Here is a 24,795-nt window from a genome sequence, read left to right as displayed (position 1 = left end):
TGAAATACTAACTTTATCCTAAACACATTCACACAAAAAGAGTAATGTTAGAACAAATATCTAGGTACCCTGTAGCCAGGCAAGTTGGCACATAGAATTAGCCATTCCACCAAAGAACAATTAATTGAAACAATGATCCTAAGTGGAAAGTCATCCAGTCTCCATCTGATAAACACTTTTTTGACTGTACCACATTTGTATATTTTAGAAATGCAGAAAGAAGTCCAGAGAGTTGAGTAAGTTTATCTAAGTAGCTTAACTTGTGAAAAGAGAGCTGGGATCCCAACCCTCTTACATGCCTTAGCTGGGTGTGGGCAGTTTCCCAAGTGTCTCAGAGTTGCTCCCTCCCTAGGAAGAAAGCACTGAAGGCATTAGCTATTGCTCAAAGCTCAGGGAACGCACTGTCCTGTCTTCATGTGTGAACATGCTGGACTTGGGCAGCATGCCGGTACTCGAAGGCCCCCCCCTCTCCTTTGCTTTGCAAGGGCTCCATGGAACATTAGTAGTTACTGTTTACTGAAAGCCATACCCTTGTGCTTCAGATGTTCACTCTTTAGGGCTTATCACAGCTCTGTGCTCCCCCCACTGCCCACTTGGCTGTAGAGGGGCAGCATTCCAGGCCTGCCACAGGCTGGAATGGGTAAGGATTCTGAAACATCTCTTCAAAACTGTCCCCATGGGCCAGTCCAATCCTGTTCCATTCCTCCCCCAAATTTTTTATGAACAGCTTAAAATGTTCACACATCAATCATGCCATAGGTGCATGCTGCCTGCTGATTCACTCAGCATGGGTTGGGCCTTCCTCTATGGAGATGGTGCTTGTTCAACAGTGCTGTCGTTCTCCTTTGCCCATTCCCCTCCTGCTCTACACTTTAAGAAAACACTGTTTAGTAACACGCTTAACTCCAAGTGCCTAAATCTATCTTATACACACAGATTCCTTTGTCCTGGACCCTTATAAGCCCTCTCTGGTTGCTCCTGGAGTTTCATTCATTATGATAATATACTTAGTCCCGACAGTGCTGTTGAATTGATTTCGACAACAGCAAGCACCTAATTTTTCCAGAGAGAAGCACTGAGACTGAAGAGAATGAGTTCCTTATCCATGGTCACATACAAGCTACATCTCCCAGGCCAGGTCTTCTAGTGTAGCCTGTAGATATCGGCTCTGAGGGCATGGAGTGAGGGGACCCTCCTGCCCCCATCCAGTGTGCACAGATCACAGAGCAGGTCACATCTGGGGCAGCATCTGTGGGAAGGCCTCTGTTGAAGATCAGCATCATGGACAGCAGCATAGGTGCAGTGCAAAGAAAGATTAGAAGAAAAATGGGGACAGAGGAGGACACACTTTACTGACTAAAGCAGGGCTGCATGGTCATCATGCTTCGGTGGAAGGCCCAAGAAAGGGCTGTGAGTCCTATCACCTGCTAAGTGACTCAGTTAGGTCCTCTATTCCCAGTAGAAGTGGCCTTAGCTACTTCTGTGAATATCATGTATTCAGAGAAGATCAGCTCATGGTTTAAGTGTACTGCACTTAGGTCAGTGAATTCTCCACCCCACTGTCACAACCTGTACTCACATGCCTGCGTTCCAGAAGAACTTGGTCTGACTTTCCATGTGGTACTGGTTCCAAAGCTGTGACCCATATTATTGAAGGTGAACAATCTCAGGCAAGGCTTCTGAAGATGGCAGACCAATCGGCACACAAGGAAACACAGCCCTCAGTACTAACAATTCTCAAATTAGAAGAAGTATCTTGCTTTCAAGGCTTTTCCACTTCTTCTTTTAGCCTGGAATAAATGAACTGTAGGTGCTTTGCCAACGGTGGACGCTCTGTATAGAAGTAGCACTCTCCAGAGGTGGTGACCAAGGGCTCCCTAGAGCCTGTGGACAGAGAACCTACTTCATACATGACAGGGGTTCTCAGAGTTAGGATGCATGTTCCTACCCAGGTTCTGTTAATAACTGTGGTTTCTTTATGACAGTGTTGTGGGCCTGGCTTGTTGGCTTGTAAGACTTTGTCTCAGTTGTTGCATGCATCAAATATATCCACAAGAAAGTGCTTTGTTGACAATAGAACACCATTTCTCCCCCAAGTTGAGAGCTGGTGTCTTTTGCTAGAAGCAAGGTGGGGATGATGAGGAGACCAGTCGATTGGTGCAAGTCTCCATTGAATCAACAGGAACGTGAGTGCTTTCTAGGAATAGCTCACCAGTTCCTGTGGGTAACACTGTACTCCACTGGGAGACACACAGCCAAGTGTGAAGAGCTTTGAAGAGTTAGGGATGTTGACAAAGGCATAGCTAGCTAGACTTAGTCTGACAGTCTTAGATGAATAGGAAGGAGGTTGGAGAAAGGAGCACAACTGACAGATTTGGGGAGTTCAGACATGTTAGTGAGTCATAAATACAATGGCATATTTAGAAGGGAGGTGGCTGGCAGGACAGGTCAACGGTGAGTGTGTGCCAGGCTGGAGCTTGCTGACAAGACTGAAGACGTGAAGGACCTGTGCAGGATAAGGGACTGTAGGAGGATGAAAGTGGTGAATGAGAGGGACACGAGGTCAGAAAGGCCCCTAGCCTAATAAATGGTATGCAGAGAGTGAGATCTATGCCAAGGTTATGTGGGAAGATGAAGAACCAGACTGAGGCTGTGCCAGGATGAGAATCTGTAGGTCGCAGGGATACCAAGGGTCAGGGCAATGTATCCAGAAGAGCTAGAGAGGAAGGGATGTCCAAAAACACACACGAGATTTAAAATTATAACCTAGCCAGTACACATAGAATCACCATTGTGATTGCAGGGTATGGGAAACCGGTGATTCGGTGTGAGAAATATTTGAAGTTGAAAATGACTGCTTACGGTTACTCTGTTTTTGAACACTAGAGGGCAGCACAGCCATATAGAATGACAAGTTAGCTTTGTGTTAGGACTGAACTGTATTTGATATCCTGGTTGAGTTTTTAAGAAAGTTTCAGAAAAGACCTTTTAAAGACATGCATGCACAGGGGCCTCAGGAGCCTGGGGCAGAGAGGCATCGAGATAAGTGCTTGGTACTCACCCTTCTATATCTTAGTTAGGGTTAAACACCATGACTGAAACAACTGGGGAGGAGAGGGTTTATTCAGCTTACTCTTCCACAGTACTGTTTGCTACTGAATGAAGTCAGGACAGGAACTCAGAGCAGTGTCCTGGAGGGAGAAGATGCAGAGGCCATGGAGGGGTGCTGCTTACTGACTTGCTTCTCATGGCTTGCTCAGCCTGCTTTCTTATAGAACTCAGGACCACTAGCCCAGGCATGACACCACTCGCTGACCATGGTCTGGGTCCCTCCGCTATCACTTAAGATTAAGAAAATGCTTTACAGCTGGATCTCATAGAGGTGTTTTCTCAATTTCAGACGACTCTGTGTGTGTCAAGTTGACATTGAACTAACTAGCCAGGACATTATACTTGTCAATTCCTAGTCACACACGAGAGCTACCTTGTCTATGGGTCCAGGTTTTTACCTCTGGAAGCTAGTCCTTCATGCTGACTTGGCTTGGTTGTAATGTAGTATCTAAAAGTAAGATCTGGTGGGGAGGCAGTGGGAGAAAAGCTGAGGGACTGTTTTGTGGCTCTCATATCTGTGGAGTTGTGGTGATAGGGACAGCTGGACAGTCTGTGTTTGTGATATGGAACAATCCAGAAAACCTTGTAACGCTTCCAAGAGTCTGAAAGGATGAGGAGCAGGGCTGTAAGTGGGTAGCATGTAGCTCAATGGTGATGAGTGTCAGTGGGACTGCTTTCCAGGAGATATACAGTATAAGAACTTGTGGATGGCAGGCAGAGTGTTCGGCTGAGGAGACAGCACCAGCACAGGGGCCCATCTGATCCTGCATGTCTGGGACCTAAGGGTGTCAGTGTTGAGGAATCTGCAAAATGTTACCCACCGTGTTCTGAAAGGGGCCTTTCTACTCCCATCACTGGGAGAGTCTGCTCAGCTGTGGATGCACAGTTCCAGGCACCTCCAGTTGACACTTAGTAAGACTAAGATCTGCAGGCCAGACCTGGAAGATGGATTGTAGCCACTAGCTGCTTGCAACTCAATTCTGACTACCCATTCTGTGAGCTGTTCTTGCAAAGATCCACTGGGGACCCTCGAGATTTATGCAGTCTCTGGTGTACTAGCATAGTGGGCCAGGAGACAGACAGACAGAGCCACTCAGCCTCCCCAGTGACCATAGACATGGGGATGCAGATGTGTACTCGAAGAAGGGACACACGTTGTCACTTAAAGCTAATGTGTCCAGCTCAGCTTCTTCAAATTTAACAAGAATATATAAATGCAGCTTCATAGCTGAGCACTCAAGCCCAGCTTTTAACCTTTCATGATTGATGTTTTTCTTTGGGAAAAATCACGTGACCACAAGTAACCAGATCTCTTTCTTAAATGGACAGGGGATCCTAAAATGTCTGTGACTCGTGAAAAGAAAGCATTTAGGGAGGTGCCAAGTGTGGCTTATGTGAGGTTTATCTCTAGCATCTCCTTCTCTTTCCAGGACACGTCTGTTACCCAGTTAAAGCTCCATTCGAAAGGGGGCATCCTCCGACGCCATCACCACACATACTGTATCTCGGTTCCATGTGCTCGTTCTTTTGTAGGCTGCCTGACTGCATTCACACAAGAATGTGCAGAACAATCTTTATAACTGATGTCCTATTAAAAGAGAATTTTGTGCTGAGCGGGTCACTTGAGCTTATCTGAACCGGAGACAAGGGCGGCCTGTGGAGTCACTGGCCAAGGTTCTGTTTACCGATACTCTGTCAAAGAAGGACATCTGTTGGGCTCAAACTTCCTTGGTTTATTACAGTAATTTCTTATCATAAGTAAGCAACTCGGTGTTTAAATTTCACACATGTGAAATATATATTGTATTTCCAGGCAGGTAACAAGACTCCGTCAATATTTTCTCAGTCACATGGTTCTCAGATTAGAGATTTACTTAAGTAAGGTGGGCCTCATTAGTAGTTCCATGTTTAAAACCATTACTTCTAGCTTTCTTGAGCTTCCCTCAGACATGGGTCATGGGTTGGTATGAAAGGAAACAGCAAGCCCCAATTCCCCCTGCAGTTATACACTCTTGAAGCAAAGCTCTTTAATGAGTTAGAACTTTGTCTCATCCAGGCTGTCTCCTACCTGTAGCTGCACCCATCTTGATCTTCTTTATAGTATAAAATGACTCAATAAATACTTTCTTTCTTTCTTCCTTTCTTCCTTCCTTCCTTTCTTCCTTTCTTCCTTCCTTCCTTTCTTCCTTCCTTCCTTCCTTCCTTCCTTCCTTCCTTCCTTTCTTTCTTTCTTTCTTCCTTCCTTCCTTAAAGATTTATTAACTTTTTTATTTATATGAGTGCACTGCAGCTGTCTTCAGACACACACTAGAAAAGTGCATTGGATCCCATTACAGATGGCTGTGAGCCACCATGTGGTTGCTGGGAATTGAACTCAGGACCTCTGGCAGAGCAGTCAGTGTTCTTAACCACTGAGCCATCTCTCCAGCCCGAATACTTTCTTTTTAAAAGTACTATAAGCATGCTTTATTTAGTATAAATTATAACATAGAAAGGGAATCCCATGTATGGAATGGGGATCCGTTCTGAGCCAGTCAAGATTGATAACCCAGGGGCAAACTTTGGGCCAGCAGATGAAAAAAAAAAAAAAAAAACTAGGATGGGAATGTCAGGTGCAGGAAGGATGATGGTGAAGGAGAACTTAGTGTTTTCATTGAGAGGAGCTCAGGGCACCAAGTGTGAGGCATGGGGAAGTTGATAAGATATTGAGGGTTATTAAACACTGAGCTGGTAGAGTCTCTTCTAAGCTTAGGCTGGCAAGATGGCTCAGCAGGTAAAGGTACCTTGAGTCTATCCCTGGACACACACATCCCCATGGTGGAAGAAGAGAACCTATTCTCCAATATTGTTCTCTGACCTCCACATTCCCATCATGCACATGAATGTCCTGCCACAAAGTATACAAATAGATGTAACAATAATAGAAACAAAACCACCTGAGTTCTCACGACTCATTCTGCAACGGTGTTCAGGCCACCACAGGGACACACTCAACTCTTGTCTGTGTGATCATGAAGGCAATAAGGCCTATCTACTGAGTTTTAAAACAGAGAAACTCTCTCTTTGTTTTACTACTTACATGGTTTTAGGACTTACGTGAGATAGTTGCACCAGAGTCAGCTATTCCAACCTCTAGCATCGGCATCACCCATGTCACCGTGTCCTATCACCACCAGCAGCCTCGGGGCCACCATCGTTGACTCACCAAGCTTTGGGCAAAGTGCCTTACATGATAGAACAGGAAGCAGTTTCCATTTGTATAAATCACTCAATGTAGCGATGAGTTAGAAGCCTGAGATAAAACCTGTCAGGATTGCATGTCTAACCTCTTAGAGCACCTCCAGTACACGAGGTTCTGATTTGGGGAGGGAGGAAAAGAATAACCTCCCTTCCTTCTGATGCTCCTCCTCCTCCCTCTCTTCTCCCCCCTCCCCTTGCTCCTCTTCCTCCTTCTATTTTGTCACTTCTGTGTTTGAGTCAGGATCTCTCTACATAGCAGCCTTGGTTGTCCCTGAAATTCACTATTTAGACCAGGCTGGTCTTAGACCATCAGGGGTCCTCCTGCCTCTGCTTCCTGAGTGTGGGGATTAAAGGCATGCGCCACTACTACACCTGGCATTATTGCTTTGAAAAAGATTTTATACAATATATTCTGATCAGTTTCCCCTCTCCCAACTCCTCCCAGACCCCCCAACTTCCTCACCCACCCAATCCCGTGCCCCCCCTCTCTCTCCTTATAAAACAAACAAAAACCAAGCTAGAATAAAAAAATAAAAACCACAAGAATCAGCACACACACACACACACACACACACACACACACACACACACACCTTCTTAATTAGCCCATACTAGCCCCAGAAAGCAATGGGCTATTTGAGTCTGTACTCTGTACATTGATACTTTGTAATAGTCATGGGAAATATTAAAGAGCCCATGTGCTGTTCTGTGTTTTACACAGGAGATGAGTAAAGAGAGCAGCATGTGTAAATGCAAGCCAACGGGGATGTTATCTCAGTTACTAGAGCTTGAATAAGTCCTGTGGAACCTAATTTGACTCTGTTTTTAATCTCATGGATGCTGTTACCTTCAGCAAATGTTTCCTTCAGAAACCTGAGCTGTGGAAAGTTCTTGCAGAGGGCAGGCACCCAGCTGGCAAGTGTTTTCCACATTACTGAGCTGAAGAGCTCTCTGCTTCTGCTCTCTGATGTGGGGTCAACAGCAACTCTCAACTGGGCAGCTCCCTATACCACGTGAGAAACTCGTTAGCCCAACCACACTGCAGGATCTTGCTTTGGGTTAGTTTGAGTGACCATAGGCCTGACCTATGGAGATTCACTGCCAGCCATTCTTGAGCACTTTAATTTAGTTCTTTCCCTATAGCCTCCTAAGGTTCTATACTTTCTACATATTTCTATAGTTGCCCAAATTAAAATCTCAGGCCCCTTGTAACTTTAAAATTATATAAAAATGTTATTCACCATTTTATATAATTCTCCAGGTGGGAGACAATAAGACTCAACTTTGAAACCAGGCTGGTTGGCTTTGAACATAACCTTACCAAGAAAAAAAAGTTTAAAAACTTATAAACTCATAAAACTTACAAAATAAGGAACTAGCCTGTGTACTCTCCTGTGCCATATAGCATTTGATTCTATAGAGTCATTCCTCAGTTACAGTTGAGAGACTGTCACAGTGGTGGCTGACAGCATCTTCATCTTACAGAATCAAAGAAATGACCTGTCTTTTCCTTTCCAAATTCACTTAACATAATGAAGCCTGACTAGATTGTTGATTCCCACGAAACTTCCAAGTTATGTCATGTGGCTAAATATGTAGTCCAGTGATAAAGAAGTTACCTGGCATGTTGAAATACTGGATTCCATTACCTGCATCATAGACAAAACCAAGTGAAACCCCACATCCAAACCAATGAAGATGACAATGACGACGACGACGACGATATGTAAACAGTTGTCCCTAGTCGGACTTGTCATCTCTGTGATAAAATACCTGACAAAAGAACTTAAAGAGGGAAAGATTTATTCTGGCTCATGGTCTTGGGTATTTCCATCCATGCTTTTCTGACTCCATGTACTTTGGCAGAGCACTGTGGAAGTAGTAATATGTGGAGGAGGAGTCTGTTCATCTCACAGAGAGGGAAAGGGACTGGGGCTTATGCATGACCTTCTAAGCTACATCTTTAATGATCTATCTCTTCTAGCTAGGTCATCTCTCAAAATAATAGAACCACCTGAATGATGGGTTCAACCCATGGGACTGTGAGGGATATTTCATATTTGAACTATAGCAGTGACGTATAGAGGTGATATAAATTGTAACAGGGATAGCAACATTGCCTTTATTCATGGTGTTAGGAAGCCTTTGCACAAAAACAATGTACACTTGTGGGAGGTATTATTTAAAAAAGGTGCAATTCACGCTATGGTCAGCAGGATGCAGTGGGCTGGCCGGCCTGTTCTCATCTTGTGGAGATTCTCTGATTCAGAGCTCCAAAATCTCTCCACCCAATTTGCTAAGTTCCTACATTCGGGTTGCTACCATGCCAACCCCATGTTTCAAAATTCTTGCAAACCCACACTTTGCTGCCCTACCTTTCTCTCTGGAACCCATTTGAGCTTCTGCGTGAAGGAAAACACTACAGAAACTTAGTTCAGAATCAATGGTAACTCAGTCTCTAGGCACAACAACTAGAATCCTAATCTTGTAAGCCATATTAAATATAAATCTTCCGGTGGAAGACCTAAATCTTGCAAGCCATCTAAACCAGGGATCATCTTGTCCTCCCCCTGTCCCTGTCCAAAAGCTCCTGTCTCTCTCCTGCCTCTTCTCTTCCTCCCTCCAACCCAGAAGTCCCGTCTACTTGTCCAGTGATTGGTTTCTTTGTTCACTAGATGAAGGTTCACAAAAAGTCACCTGAGTGTGTGACTCATTCCTCCATCCAGACAACCCCTCCTGGGAAAATGGAATTAACATCAAAATACAAACAGCACCAGGGACATCCACAACATATCCTCAGACTCCTGTGTAGATAGATGTTTTAGTTGTACGTTGAAGGGCTTTGTCTGATGGATGACATGGCAAATTCTGTGCTAAATTATTACTTATTTCTTCAAATAATCCTAACCATATGTTTCTCCTTCAGTGGTACACAGGAAAAAGATTAGTGTACTAGTTCATTTTGTATTACAGTGACCAAAATACTTAGCAAAGGCAACCTGAGAAAGGGTTCATTCTGGCTCATGATCTTAGTCCATCAGTGGGGAAAGCAGGGCAGCAGTGTAGTCTATAGCAGCAAGAAAATATAACAGAGAGCCTGTTCATAGCATGAAAAATAGATTCAGGTTACAGAACCAGGGATTGAATGTAGAGAGAGTCTCTTATGCACTGTGTGGAAGCATCACCTGCCAATGAAAAGCTGATTACCTAATAGCTGGGGCAGGAAATAGAAGGTGAGACATTCAGCATCAAGAGAGATAGGAATTCTGGGAAAGAGTCAAGAGTGGGAGAGTCACCACCAGGACTCAGAGGAGACCGAAGTATGAAACTGAGGAGAGGTATGTGGCATACATAGACTCAAATAAATGGGTCATATAAGTTATGTGCTAGTCGGGGAATGAGCCAAAGCTTATGACCTAGGCATTTATCCATAACTAAGTCTCAGAGTTGTTATTTCCAGTGATGGGGGGTGGGAGGGTGGGGGTGGGTGGGAAACCCCAAGCCTACATCTTGGTATAACTTTCAGAGGTTTGTTCATAGTGGTAACTTCCATTTTTCCCTACCTCCTGAAGTTTCCAGATTCTCCCAGTGGCACTAAGAGCTGGGAATCAAGGATTCAAAACGTGTCCCTAAGGCACATTTTGGTTCAAATCACAATTAGCATCTCACACTCCTCACACCATCATGGCTCTCACTCTTTCTCCTCGAAAAAGGTCCCTTTACCTGAACTTTGGCTTCTCCAGTGTGACCACTCACACCACATAGTCTAGGGCATTTTAGGTCAGTTGCTTCTGAGCCGTCTGTCAGTTCTTCTTTTACTAATACCATCTGAAATACTTTCCTTCCAGAAAGTCACCCAAGCTCTGGGTAGATCCTTTGGCGATGTGTATTCAGAAACCTTCTATATCTAGGTGTGTGATAGACAGCATCTTATGTATACCAATATACACTAGGATGCCCCCTTTATTCCTCCAGGGTTAAGCACCCAGGGCCTTTCTGCATTCTCACCCATCTGTTTGACATATACCAGCGGCTGCCCCATGTGGTTCCTTTCTGTGGGTGTTTTGTTCAGGGAAGTGCTGCCAGACCTGTTTACTGTGTTAGAGGAACCTGGAGCATCTTCCAGCGGTCCTTCTTTCATTCTTCCCTGAATGGCTTTTGACTTCAACCTCTTCTGTACCTCTGAGACACAATATCCCTGTGTTCTTTTTCCCCTTCTTCTTTTAAACTTACTATCTTTCTAGCACTCAGTCCTGTGACTGGTATGAAAAAACAGGCCTATAAGAACCCGTGGTTTTGATTTTGTTCTATTATTTTTGTTGTTGTTTTTTTTTAAAAATGCTTTGTTGTTTAAACACACTTATACTTCAACTTCACCCAAGAGTTTTACAATACACTTTTAAAGCTAATGACTTAAGCAGTACCAAAATATTAGTGACTTAAGAAGAGTAATAAAGTGAGAAAAAATACTAAATTTTACTGAAATGTTGTTATTAAGTTGAATTTGGAACACATGCTGTAGTTCTTTATTGAAAGCTATCTATACCTTGTTAACACAGCAACTATTTTCATTTCTTTAAGAGGAGACTATCTTTAGGCTGAAGTGATACTAGAGTTTGAATATTTAGCTCTCAAGTCTCTTTAGGGTTGTGCCCGCACTCCTATTTTTCCGAGTGACAGATGCTTTCTAAACTCTGACTGGAAATGAGGATGAATGAGACTTTTGTTCTTTGGTAGTTAAAATACAAACGCCCTCTAGAGGAGGAAGGAGTTCTGCAATGAGTTTACAGAATGGCTTTAGGTTTCATTGTGCTAGGGAGGCGACTCCACTTTAACTCTCCGGAACCAAGTTTGCGAGCAGCATAGGCTCCACCTGAGACTGTCACCAGTATGCTGTTTTTTCATGTGACTTTCTTGTGTGAGCATTTGTGGCTGCTTAGAGAGTAAACGATTGTTAGCTGGGTGAACTGGGGGCCTCTTGACAAAAGGCTTATGTGACGCTAGAGAGAGAATTGTATCAATATACAAACCATTAAAAAACCCCTTTACTATTTCCCAGTAATTTTAACTCAACCTTACACCGAAAAAGACATTGAGCTCTGAAAGAAGCCACTCAGTAGGTAAGGCAAGCAGAGAAATCCTGTTGGAAGCACAGGGCTGTTCCACGGTTGAGTGGGCTGAGCCACGCACCAGCTAATGAAGGGTGGAGGCTGCGTAGTTTAGTGTCACGATGCTCTGTAATAGCAGACTGTATGGTCATGTATGTTTTATTTGGCCTTTGTTATGTTTTCCAAAGGGATAACCAATTGGCTGATAAAGTAACAAATGAAAAGTAACCTGACTCCACTGACCTGTGCAACCCAGCAGGAAGGATGGAAAAGAGGGGCCCTTAGCCTTGCCACAGTAGGACGGGTATGGAGCAGAGCTCCGTTCCTTGCTGCCTCCGTCTTCTGTCTCTCTGCACATCTGTTTCCAGACTTGGTGAAAACAGCAAGTTCTTCCCGTCGGAGGACAGAATTGGAGTCATAGGAACAGGTACCCTGAGATATTGGAAACACGGCAGAATTGCCCCATTTTCAGGTTACTGTCTATATAAATACTGATGCAATTAAGAAGCAAAGTGATGATTATGCTAGGAACAGTGGTTATTTTTAAGTCATGGCGTGTTATTTAGACTGTGAAAGTTTTGTGCCACCAAATTGAATTCAAATGAAGAAATAGATGTCACAACAAATGGCACAGCTTGCTCATTTCCTCAGTAACAGCCACTGTAGGGTGTTCTCTGTGTTGTACCAGCTATTCTCCTGGCCCACACTAATTTCTTCTAGTTATGAAAGAACCATGCTATGAAAGGCATAGTTTGATTGTTTTTTTTTTATTTTTCATAATTCACATAGTAGTGATAGATGAAGTTTCTGCTTTAAGAAGAAAATCTTATTTTGACGTGTAAGGATACCCTTAGACACCTGGGATTAGAACATTTAGAATATTAGTTTCATTGTGATGCAGCATCCATCTCCAGTATAGCTGAACCTCCTTTCAGTTCTAACTATGGTCCAGAAGCAGGCATGCAGTTTGGTAACAGTGGTCACTGCTCTAAGTTGTTATGATGCTAGTAGAATTATAATGCAGCCGGAAAGTCAGTTTACTGTGAACTTCAGCTCAGAAGGTCAAGTATTATGTATTGCATGATCCAGTGTCAGCTACTTGATGACTTCGCAAGGCAACATTTCCCCCCATTGGACGGCATATAGCTGAAGGATAATGAGTAACTGTAAGGATGTGAATTTTGCATAGGAATATTAGAATTTAGAAGTATGGGAAAATACTTTATGAAGATTAAATTTACACACAGGATTAAATATTGTTATAGGCCCATTATTCATTTATGGTGGTTTAGGAAGAGATTTTTTTTTTATAGGCAAGCTTAGCTACTGTTTCTAGGTTTCTATGTAATACTCTGAGACTAAATGACACCTGCATAGATAATATATGAAGAGTCTGGTTTGAGTCTAGCAAGAGATGCTGTGGCTACTTACGCGTGGAGAAAGTTCATGGTTTGCCTGCGCCTTTCAGAGCCAGCCAACTAACAACCACATTGGCCAAGTCTTCATTACGTTCTATACAGTGCAAATGCCTCGTGAATTTTAAAGTACCTTAATTGAGAGACATTGTAGGCCTAAGGAGAAATCTTTAGTACATAAAGCAAAGATGGCATAAAATGCAGTAAACTCCACACCATCCACTGTGAGTATGGATCAACTGATAGCATAAGGCAGTAGTACACTATTAGATTTAACTTAGCAGGATAAATTATAACACAAATTTCTAAAGAAAATGCTGATTTGAAAAAACCCATAAAGTGAAGGATCACCGTGTCTACCTGGATATAGATTTCCATGTAGTAAACTGAGCAGTGAAATCTGCCTTGGTTTTTGCACTGGGAAGAGGAATGTGGAAGCATGGGCCGGAGACAGGCATTTGCCATGATGATGTTTCCAAGACTTCTCTGGAAGGCTTAGGGATAGGCCAATCTCTATTTTTCACTCCAGGGACAATTTTGAAGGCAGACGCCTTAGGAGAAAATAATATTACAGTGGTGTCTGGAGATACTGCCAGGATCGCTTGCCTGCCTTACCCTCAGTGGAAATTATGCTGAATCGGTATGCAAGCACATTGATCTCTCAAAACCTTAGGCATCCCTTGTAAAATGTGAGAATGCTAATGACTAGGATGATTTACTCACAGATACAGATGCTGGTATGCTTGGTAAAGTAATACTGATAACCAAATCTAACACACTCACCTCCTGTCATGGACTGGCCAGCAGGGGGAAGCATTGAGAACCAGGCTCTTTGGGATGGAAGGTGAAGAGGGCTTTTTCATAGCTGACAGGGGCAAGTTTAGCAAAGACCAAAAGGCCTCCAGAATGGGAGGGGTATGTCTTCCAGAGTCCTGAGAGCCGCCATTGAATTATTTGGAGATGCCTCATGGAGTTTTGATGTACAGAAAAGCTTCTTTCCTACTTAATAGACTTACAAACTGGTCTGCAGGCAGAAGTTCCTAAAACTTTATGTGATTCATGAATTTCTGCTTCTTAATGTTTCTTCTCCTATCTTCCTTTCAGAACTCCCTCTTAGTCAACAAACTGGTTCACTGTATGTGCTGAGCAGTGAACCTATCATGACAGCTATCATGGATACAGCTGCAAGGCACTCATAGCCCTGGTCAGGCACAGTGTGAGGCCACATGGTCACTGTCCTCACATTCAGAGTTCTTATGATGAATGAATGAATTACTGGCTGTAAAGGTCTTTTATGAGTCGTGAAGCATCTTACCCACCACCACACACAAAAGAACACTAGCTTTAGAATCAGGTGGTTCCAAACTCAACACTCACCAGTGCAAACATGACCAGTTTAGTTTCACTAGACTCACTTTTATCACTCAAAAACAAACAAACAAACAAAAAACCCTGGCACAATGACATAGGCATTCACACTTGTGACCACTTGGAAGCTACCAACTCATTCTAAACGGCTTCATTAACTGATATACAATATACAAATTATTGACTTACTATGATTAAAACAGTAAAAACTGTCCACTGTGAGTTTAACCTGCTGATTTGGGCAGTGTCTAGAGAGCAGATATTGCTGAAGGGCTGACTTCCTGTAACTCCATTTTCCATGATGATGCATGAACTCTGGGTGTTTATTATTTTAAAGAGAGAGATAGTTATCCTGTGAATCAAGTAACTTACATTAACATACTAACCTATGCCCTCCCTGTGGGCAGACTTCAGAGAATGGCAACTTCTCACTGGGGTGCCAATATATTTGTTTACTGTGAATTCTGTTCCTCAAAGAAGACCCACTTTGGAGCCACATCAGAATCAAAAGGTGTGTAAGGAGCAAGAAGTGAGATGAAACAAATGATTCAGAGCCCCAGGCCATCATGTGGCCAATGAGACTTGAATTCCTTCCTTGGTTCTTCCTCAGATCATCATGTGGCTAATGAGACTTGAATTCTTTGGGTCTTCCCCTTAATGATATGTGGATGGTACAACAAGCCTTCACCTATGTATCTGCCTTTCTGTACATGTCTATGTCTGTTATAGTTTGAATGAGAAATGTCCCCCATACCCAGATTAACACTTGCTCTCCAGCTGGCAGTGCTGTTTGGGAAGGCTGTGGCACCTGTAGGAGGTAGAGCATCCCTGGTGGTGGGCCTTGAGGGTTTGTAGACTGGCCCTGCTTCCTGTTCACTTTCTACTTTCTGAGTATGGCTGTAGTGTGACTAGCCAGTTGCCTGCTCCTGCCAACTTTCCCTGCCTGTTGTCATGTCTTCCTTGCCATGAGAGACTGAACCCCTAAAAAAACTGCAAGACAAAACAAATCCTTTCTCCACTAAGTTGCTTTTGTCAGAGTTATTTCATCACAGCAACTGAAAGTAAGACCAAGACAACAACTGATTACTCTTAAAGACAACACAAAGGGAACCTGGTTCCATCAGTTTTATTATTCAGTTATCTGTGGGTTTCCATATGGTCTTAAAAGCCCAGGAAACATTTATCTACTTAGGATAACTTAAATCCAAGGCAGCTCTTCCCACATCCATCATGCCCTGACCTCTCAGTTTGAATTCCTGCAGGCTTCCTCTTGGACATTCTTCAGTGCTGATACCAGGATCAAGTGATATGACACACACAGAGATGCCCTGACACACAGAAGATATTCTGTAAATGCTGGTTCCCTATTCTCTGTTCCCTTCATGCCACAAACTTTAACAGCCTTATTGGTCAGAATGCGTCCACAAACCAGGACTGGGAGCAGAGTCCAATAGTGAAGACAGACATGAGAGTGAGTAATCACGTTTCACCGAGCAATACAACTACACTGTTCCTCAACCCACAAGCTGTGGAGATACACCTGCCCTCACTGTGTTATGTACTGCTTTGCTTGGCAGTGTAATATATACAACCATAGGATCCATTATCATCCCACACAAATCCTTCCTGAAGAAGAATTTGGGGTTTGAAGGTCTACTCTTCACTCTCAATGTCTCCATTAGCTTTATGATACCACACCTACTTTATAACTCTATCATTGATGTTTTGCTTAATCACATCTAACATATGTGTACTACAACTTGATGCCCCTTTCCACCCCCATCCTTCCTGCCCTTTAAGGTGATGCACCTCTCTGGCATCCAATGGTCCCAAGCATTTCCAAGCATCCCCAGGGCTATAGCAAATGCTTTAATAAGTAAGAGTGAGTCATTGGAGACTTATCCTTCTCTGACCAGACAACAGTGTTGCCTAACTTCTCTGCTAATCCTCTGCCTCTGCTTCTCCTGGGGAAAAACTCAGGCCTACATGTGCTGGAGGCTGCTTCTCCCAGTAAGGTGGTCTCTAGGATCTGGGTCTTTGTCCTCTTTAAATCCTTAACAAGCATTTGAGGATACCTCTCTCTGATGTCTGGCTTCTTTCTCCAGAGGAGCCCAGAAATACTTCGTTGGGTAGGGGATCAGTGACACTGTGTGTTGTGGACTCCATCCTCTCTGTGCTGGGTCCCATTTTGAAGTAGGCCCTCCCTTATGTTTTAGCTTTCAAACCCAGAAGTCCCCTTCAGTAGATAATCAGGAGCATCCTTAGGCTGGAGAGATGGCTCAGCCGTTAAAGCACTTGTGCAGAAGCATGAGGCCTGAGTGGATCTCCAGAACTCTTTAAAACCAGGTGGGCATGACAACCAGCCTGTAATTCCAGCACTCAGAAGGTGGAGCTGGCTCTCCTGAGCAAGGAGCTTACGGAGACTAGCTGTGTGGTTGAGCTCTGAGTTCTACTGAAACCTCCCCCAATCAATAGAATAGAGAGTGATTGAAGACTCTTAAATTTACCTAAGTTGTATAGAAAGAGGGCAGGATTGTCAGAACTCAGGCTTCACCTTCACTGTGATGGAGTCCTGAAAATTTCTACGGATGCTTCCTTTTCTTGAGCCATCAAGTCAGTTTTCATAAAGGACCTGTGTTTTGGTTGTAATGCTCAGGCTCAGACAGCACATCTCCCAAGCAGAATCACTCCTCTAGAATCTGGTTCATCTCTAATCCAAAATTCTGGTTTTATTATTGGCTTTTTTCCCCTTCATGTTTGATATTTGCCAGCAACATCTGCAGACAGTTTGTTCACATTTCAGGCTTGCATAACTAATCAGGTTGCCTTACATGGGTACGACCATAAACTGTTTAGCAGATTACCTTCAGCAACCTTTAATTCTTTTCCTCCCTCTGGATCAGTGACAGAAGTACCCAAGCCGGAGCACTCACAACTGGTGAGGGAGACAGTGTTCAGAAATAAACATCTCTAAGCCCTGATAAGTGGTACATTAGAAGCCAAGCCTGGTAATGTATGCTTGGAATCCCAACCCTTAGGAGGCTTAGTAAGAGAGCTGCTGGTTCAAGACCAGCTTGGGCTGTACAGTGAGAGAGTAGATTTTTTTTCTTAAGTATTCTAGCACTATCCATTAATTTATGGGAGCTATGATATCCTAATTAGCTTTAGTTGTTGACTTGACTCATCCTAGAGTCACTTGAGAAGGAAACCTCCATTGAAGAATTGCCTATGAGAAAGAAATTAGGGAAACAACACCCTTCTCAATAGTCACAAATAATATAAAATATCTTGGCGTGACTCTAACTAAGGAAGTGAAAGATCTGTATAATAAAAACTTCAAGTCTCTGAAGAAAGAAATTCTAGAAGATCTCAGAAGATGGAAAGATCTCCCATGCTCATGGATTGGCAGGATCAACATTGTAAAAATGGCTATCTTGCCAAAAGCAATCTACAGATTCAATGCAATCCCCATCAAAATTCCAAATCAATTCTTCAACGAATTAGAAAGTGCAATCTGCAAATTCATCTGGAATAACAAAAAACCTAGGATAGCAAAAACTCTTCTCAAGGATAAAAGAACCTCTGGTGGAATCACCATGCCGGACCTAAAGCTCTACTACAGAGCAATTGTGATAAAAACTGCATGGTACTGGTATAGTGACAGACAAATAGACCAATGGAATAGAATTGAAGACCCAGAAATGAACCCACACACCTATGGTCACTTGATCTTCGACAAGGGAGCTAAAAACATCCAGTGGAAGAAAGACAGCATTTTCAACAAATGGTGCTGGCACAACTGGTTGTTAACATGTAGAAGAATGCGAATCGATCCATTCCTATCTCCTTGTACTAAGGTCAAGTCTAAGTGGATCAAGGAACTTCACATAAAACCAGAGACACTGAAACTTATAGAGGAGAAAGTGGGGAAAAGCCTTGAAGATATGGGCACAGGGGAAAAATTCCTGAATAGAACAGTAATGGCTTGTGCTGTAAGATCGAGAATTGACAAGTGGGACCTCATGAAACTACAAAGCTTCTGCAAGGCTAAAGACACCATCAATAAGACAAAAAAACCACCAACAGATTGGGAAAGGATCTTCACCTATCCTAAATCAGATAAGGGACTAATATCCAATATATATAAAGAACTCAAGAAGGTGGACTCCAGAAAGTCAAATAACCCCATTAAAAAATGGGGCTCAGAACTGAACAAAGAATTCTCACCTGAGGAATACCGAATGGCAGAGAAGCACCTGAAAAAATGTTCAACATCCTTAATCATCAGGGAAATGCAAATCAAAACAACCCTGAGATTCCACCTCACACCAGTCAGAATGGCTAAGATCAAAAATTCAGGTGACAGCAGATGCTGGCGAGGATGTGGAGAAAGTGGAACACTCCTCCATTGTTGGTGGGATTGCAAGCTTGTACAACCACTCTGGAAATCAGTCTGGCGGTTCCTCAGAAAATTGGACATAGTACTACCGGAGGATCCAGCAATACCTCTCCTGGGCATATATCCAGAAGATGTCCCAACCGGTAAAAAGGACACATGCTCCACTATGTTCATAGCAGCCCTATTTATAATAGCCAGAAGCTGGAAAGAACCCAGATGTCCCTCAACAGAGGAATGGATACAGAAATTATGGTACATTTACACAATGGAGTACTACTCAGCTATTAAAAAGAATGAATTTATGAAATTCCTAGCCAAATGGATGGACCTGGAGGGCATCATCTTGAGTGAAGTAACACAATCACAAAAGATCTCACACAATATGTATTCATTGATAAGTGGATATTAGCCCAAAACTTAGGATACCCAAGATATAAGATACAATTTGATAAACGCATGAAACTCAAGAAGAATGAAGACCAAAGTGTGGACATTGTGCACCTTCTTAGAATTGGGAACAAAACACCCAGGGAAGGAGTTACAGAGACAAAGTTCGGAGCTGTGATGAAAGGATGGACCATTTAGAGACTGCTGTATCCAGGGATCCGTCCCATAATCAGCTTCTAAACGCTGACACCATTGCATACACTAGTAAGATCTTGCTGAAAGGACCCAAATATAGCTGTCTCTTGTGAGACGATGCCGGGGCCTAGCAAACACAGGAGTGGATGTTCACAGTCAGCTATTGGATGTATCACAGGGCTCCCAATGGAGAAGCTAGAGAAAGTACCCAAGGAGCTAAAGGGATCTGCAACCCTATTGTTGGAACAACATGATGTACTAACCAGAACCCTGGAGCTCTTGTCTCTAGCTGCATATGTATGGAAAGATGGCCTAGTCGGCCATCAATGGAAAGAGAGGCCCATTGGACTTGCAAACTTTATATGCCCCAATATAGGGGAATGCCAGGGCCTAAAGAATGGGAATGGGTGGGTAGGGAAGTGGGGGGTGCTATGGGGGACTCTTGGGATAGTATTGGAAATGTAATTGAGGAAAATATGTAATAAAAATATTAAAAAAAAAAAAAAGAAAATTGGACATAGTACTACCAGAGGATCCAGCAATACCTCTCCTGGGCATATATCCAGAAGATGTCCCAACCGGTAAAAAGGACACATGCTCCACTATGTTCATAGCAGCCCTATTTATAATAGCCAGAAGCTGGAAAGAACCCAGATGTCCCTCAACAGAGGAATGGATACAGAAATTATGGTACATTTACACAATGGAGTACTACTCAGCTATTAAAAAGAATGAATTTATGAAATTCCTAGCCAAATGGATGGACCTGGAGAGCATCATCTTGAGTGAAGTAACACAATCACAAAAGAACTCACACAATATGTATTCACTGATAAGTGGATATTAGCCCAAAACTTAGGATACCCAAGATATAAGATACAATTTGCTAAACGCATGAAACTCAAGAAGAATGAAGACCAAAGTGTGGACACTGTGCACCTTCTTAGAACTGGGAACAAAACACCCAGGAAAGGAGTTACAGAGACAAAGTTCGTAGCTGTGATGAAAGGATGGACCATTTAGAGACTGCCGTATCCAGGGATCCATCCCATAATCAGCTTCTAAACGCTGACACCATTGCATACACTAGCAAGATTTTGCTGAAAGGACCCAAATATAGCTGTCTCTTGTGAGACGATGCCGGGGCCTAGCAAACACAGGAGTGGATGTTCACAGTCAGCTATTGGATGTATCACAGGGCTCCCAATGGAGAAGCTAGAGAAAGTACCCAAGGAGCTAAAGGGATCTGCAACCCTATTGTTGGAACAACATGATGTACTAACCAGAACCCTGGAGCTCTTGTCTCTAGCTGCATATGTATGGAAAGATGGCCTAGTCGGCCATCAATGGAAAGAGAGGCCCATTGGACTTGCAAACTTTATATGCCCCAATATGGGGGAATGCCAGGGCCAAAAGAATGGGAATGGGTGGGTAGGGAAGTGGGGGGCGCTATGGGGGACTTTTGGGATAGCATTGGAAATGTAATTGAGGAAAATATGTAATAAAAATATTAAAAATCAAAAAAAAAAAAAAGAATTGCCTATAGGCATGCCTGTGGGTGGTTATTTCGATTGTTAACTGATGTAGGGTGGTCTGGCTCACTGCAGGCAGCACCATCCCCTTGGTGGTTGGTGCTAGGATATATAAAAAGCTAAAATACATACAAATAACCTTATACAGACTGAGCAGATTCCACTTACATATTTAGAAATGTATATAAATATACAAATGTAGCAAGAAAGAACAGATTTAAGAAAAATTTATGTCTTAATATATAACACAATTATTAACCTGGCTGGGAGGAGATTCCCCAGGAATCACCATAGGTGCTTGAGAGTGTGAGGTACTTGGGAGTGTGATGGTTTGAATGAAAATGACACCCCCCAGGCTCATAAAAATGGCACTATTAGGTGTTGGCTTGTTGGAGAAAGGGTGTCACTGTGAGATGGGCTTTGTGGTTTCAGAAGCCTAAGCAAGCTGGACTCAATGTCTCTCTCTCTTCCTGTTGCCTGCTGATTCAGATGCAGAACTCTCAGCTACCTCTCCAGTATCATGTCTGCCTGCATGATACCATGCTTCCTATCATAACCATAATGAACTAAACCTCTGAACTGTGAGCCAACCTCAACTAAATGTTTCCCAATATAAGAGTGGCCAACATCTCTTCATAGCAATAAAACTGTAAGACCGGAATCTTAGTTGACAGTGACCAAATCCTAGCTAAAACATGCTCAGAGGAGTGGGGTATGTGTAAATATGTGTATTGGTATTTATTGGTTCAATCTAGAACAAGGTTGAATGGTCTAGTGTTGGGGATAAGAGCTGCATGTAGACCTGGTAATATCTAGAGCCAGAGGGGTGGGATCCACAGTGCCTCCTTCCACCTCCTGTGGGCACTGCTCTGTTCATAAGTTCAGACCATTTCAGAGAAGCCAGCAAAATACAATTTGTCCACTCTATCTATAGCCCACACGGAGTCATTGTCCTGTGTAAAATAATCTAGGGATGAATGCTAATTTGTCTGGATTGGGTCAGGTACCAACTTTTCATTTTATCAGGTGAAACTTGAGACTGAAGCAGGTCTTGGAGGAAAGCTTTGTTACAATGGAGACATATGTATGCCTCAGAAAAAAGAGAATCTAATTGCTAATAGGAAGATTACCAGTTATAAAGATTTCTGGACACAATGACTAAAGTGTAATAATAATAGGTCTAGTTGACTTTTAATTCTAGATTCTAGGATCTGGATGGCCATATTTATCCATTAACCAATTATCTAACTCGGCAAGGTGCTATATATTTATTACGTGCAACATGATGTTTTGAATTGTGCATACATAGTAGAATGTCTAAATCAAGGTAATTAACATATGCATTGCTTCATGCTTATCTTAATTTTTGTGCTGAGATCACCCAAATTCTACTGGGCAACTCATATTCCATGGGTACCATGCTGTATGTTGTGGTGGACAGTCAGGATTTCTTCAGTGTTTTGTTTTTGTTTGTCTGTTTGTTTTTTGTATAAGACTCTATAAACTGTGCCCCTTTGGCATCCAAGGACTCCACTTTGAAGGGAGAAGGAAATGTACCAGGATACATGGCAAACCCTTGCCCCTGTATAGTCTTATTCTTAGGTAGGCTGCTTTTGAGCTCAGATCCTTTGGGAGGCACTAAGAGTTTTGCAGAATCATGTCACATTTCCTCAGACAATGGTGGTGCGTGCCTTTAATTCCAGCCCTTGGGATTCAGAGGCAGGCGGATTTCTGAGTTTGAGGCCAGCCTGGTCTACAGAGTGAGTTCCAGGACAGCCAGGGCTATACAGAAAAACCCTGTATTGAAAAACAAATAAACAAAACAACAACAAAAGAAGGTGAAGGTTCACAAAAACATTTTGAACTTATGTTGTTGTTTTTATTGAATTCCTTAGGACCACCAGCTGTCACTATACCTTGCTGAAGCGTAAGATCACTTCCAGTAACTAGACGACAATCGGTAGCTTTTGCCTTTATCTGAGGTGGTCCAGCGTGAACCCTGTCAGCGGAGAGCTGGGAGTTGGGCTCCAACTGTGCCTGCCTGCCACTGCCATATGTAATGTTCTTTGATGCCTGTCTCAGTTTTGCACTGCTTCAGCAACTTGGCCTGACTAAGGCAGCAAGAGAATGAAGACCAGGCAGACTCATGCACCCAGAAAAGCTGGGATTGGGTGTGCTGCACTCTGTGATGGAGAAACCCCAGAACCCCAGAAGCTTAGCATGTTTACTCTATACAGCTGAACAGAGAGGCAGCATTACTTAACACGGCCAAACAAGGAAACACAGATCAACAAGGAAGCAGGGTTTATTGCCTATAGCTGAACAAGGAGGCAGGTTACTCTCACAGGTGCTGTCTCTTTGGGGAGCAGTCTTCAGGTTGTAAACATCTAGGAGGAGCCAGGTCAGTGGACATTTTCTTCACACACTATCAACAGACACAGACCAAAAGGAAGCATTTTCCATCCTCCTGAGCCTCACCAGGAGCTGAAAGGTTTTGGCATTCTCATGGGTTTGAGGTTAGGGGTCCTTGACATGGTTAGCCTATGTCAGTATCAAACAGCACACATAGTCACCCAGAGCATCACACACCCAAGGCTTCCTCAACTCCTCACAGTTGCCACCATTGTCACTGGGGATTCTTTTTTCCCTCTCTTTCTTTTTAAAGATTTATTTATTATATTTATATGAGTACAGTGCCGCTGTTTTTAAACATATCAGAAGAGGACATCGGATCCGGATGGTTGTGAGCCACCATGTGGCTGCTGGGAATTGAACTCAGAACCTTTGGAAAAGAAGTCAGTGCTCTTAACTGCTGAGCCATCTCTCTCTCCAGCCCCGTCACTGGGGATTCTTTAGACTGTCTGAAAAGTCCTGAAATGGTCCTAGTATATGAATTCATTCATTGGTTCACTGGTGTGTGTGTGTGTGTGTGTGTGTGTGTGTGTGTGTGTATGTGTACATTAAAGAGATAAATTTTCATCTTTCATTTGGCAAGGTCATATTTTTATTATGTTTTTTCTGATTCTCTATAATGTTTTTTAGTTAGTGTTTACTTAGTATACTTATTAGGGAGTTTCATTATGTCATTTCCTTGCATACATATCACTCTCTGTACTTTGTTTATGTTTGCTATTACTTCCCTCAGACCTTTCTCTTCTTGCTATTTTCTTTCTTCTAAACAGTGCCTCACCTACTTTCATGCCATATAAATGTATGGGTAAATAATTAAACATAGATTCCGTTTGAAAGAAAAATTTGAAACATTTTCTTCCCCCCCCCCATCCTTGTTTTTTCTCCTCCCTTTAGACTGATTCCCCTCCATCATAGGTCCATCCATCTATAGTCACACCTTGATTGAGCAAGCAGTTGAACATAGGCAATCATCATCTCTGTGCATGTAGCTTATTTTGCTGAAGCAGGATAGCCTCCAGTTCTATCCGTTCCCCTGCACATGACATTTCCATTCTTTTTTATGACTGAAGGAAACAGCATATGTATGTACCATGTTTTCTTTATCCATTCATCTGCTGAGGAACATCTAGGTTCCAGCTCTTAGCTGCTATAGACAGTGCCATAAAAAAGCCATGTATTTCCACGCTTAGATTCCTGTGGGTATGTATCCAGGTATGATGTAACTGGATCATATAGAACTCCTGTTTTTAGTGTTTTGAGGAAATTCGATATTGCCTTCCATAGTGGCTGTATCACTTTATAGACCCATTATCCCCTAAGGGCCCCCTCTTTTCCTATAATCTAGTCAACATCTTTTTTTCTTGTCATTGGCCTCTTGATGATACATATTTTGAATAGGGTGCTTAGTGTAGTTTTAGTTTTGACTTCTGTCTTAGGGTTTTACTGCTGTGAACAGACACCATGACCAAGGCAACACTTCTAAAGGACATTTAATTTCGGCTGGCTTATGGGTTCAAAGGTTCAGTCCATTATCATCAAGGTGAGAAGAACGGCAGTGCATAGGCAGACATGGTGCTGGAGAAGGAGTTGAGAGTTCTGCTGAAGGTAGCTAAGAGAAGACTGGTTTC

The 24,795-nt window shown here is 42.9% G+C and overlaps 1 protein-coding gene across 4 annotated transcripts in view; it reads left to right on the top strand.

Annotated features, from left to right (window-relative positions):
• Positions 1–24,795, top strand: part of Dnajc5b (DnaJ heat shock protein family (Hsp40) member C5 beta) — a 102,459-nt gene that overhangs the window by 11,854 nt on the left and 65,810 nt on the right. Inside the window, exon 1 of one of the 4 annotated variants that reach the window (XM_085835358.1) lies at positions 11,675–11,886. The exons of 2 other annotated variants lie outside the window; for them this stretch is intronic. The gene's annotated coding sequence lies outside the window, so the exon portion shown is untranslated. Of the gene's footprint in view, positions 1–11,674; positions 11,887–22,792; positions 22,812–24,795 lie in introns of those variants that run through there. One more of the 4 variants, XM_021158369.3, reaches the window with a different exon arrangement.

This window comes from Mus caroli, unplaced genomic scaffold (genome assembly GCF_978045245.1).
Source record: "Mus caroli unplaced genomic scaffold, Mus_caroli_1 scaffold_3, whole genome shotgun sequence".
NCBI lineage: Eukaryota > Metazoa > Chordata > Mammalia > Rodentia > Muridae > Mus > Mus caroli.
Note: the sequence above shows the minus strand (reverse complement) of the source record. Positions and strands in the feature narration are given on the sequence as shown.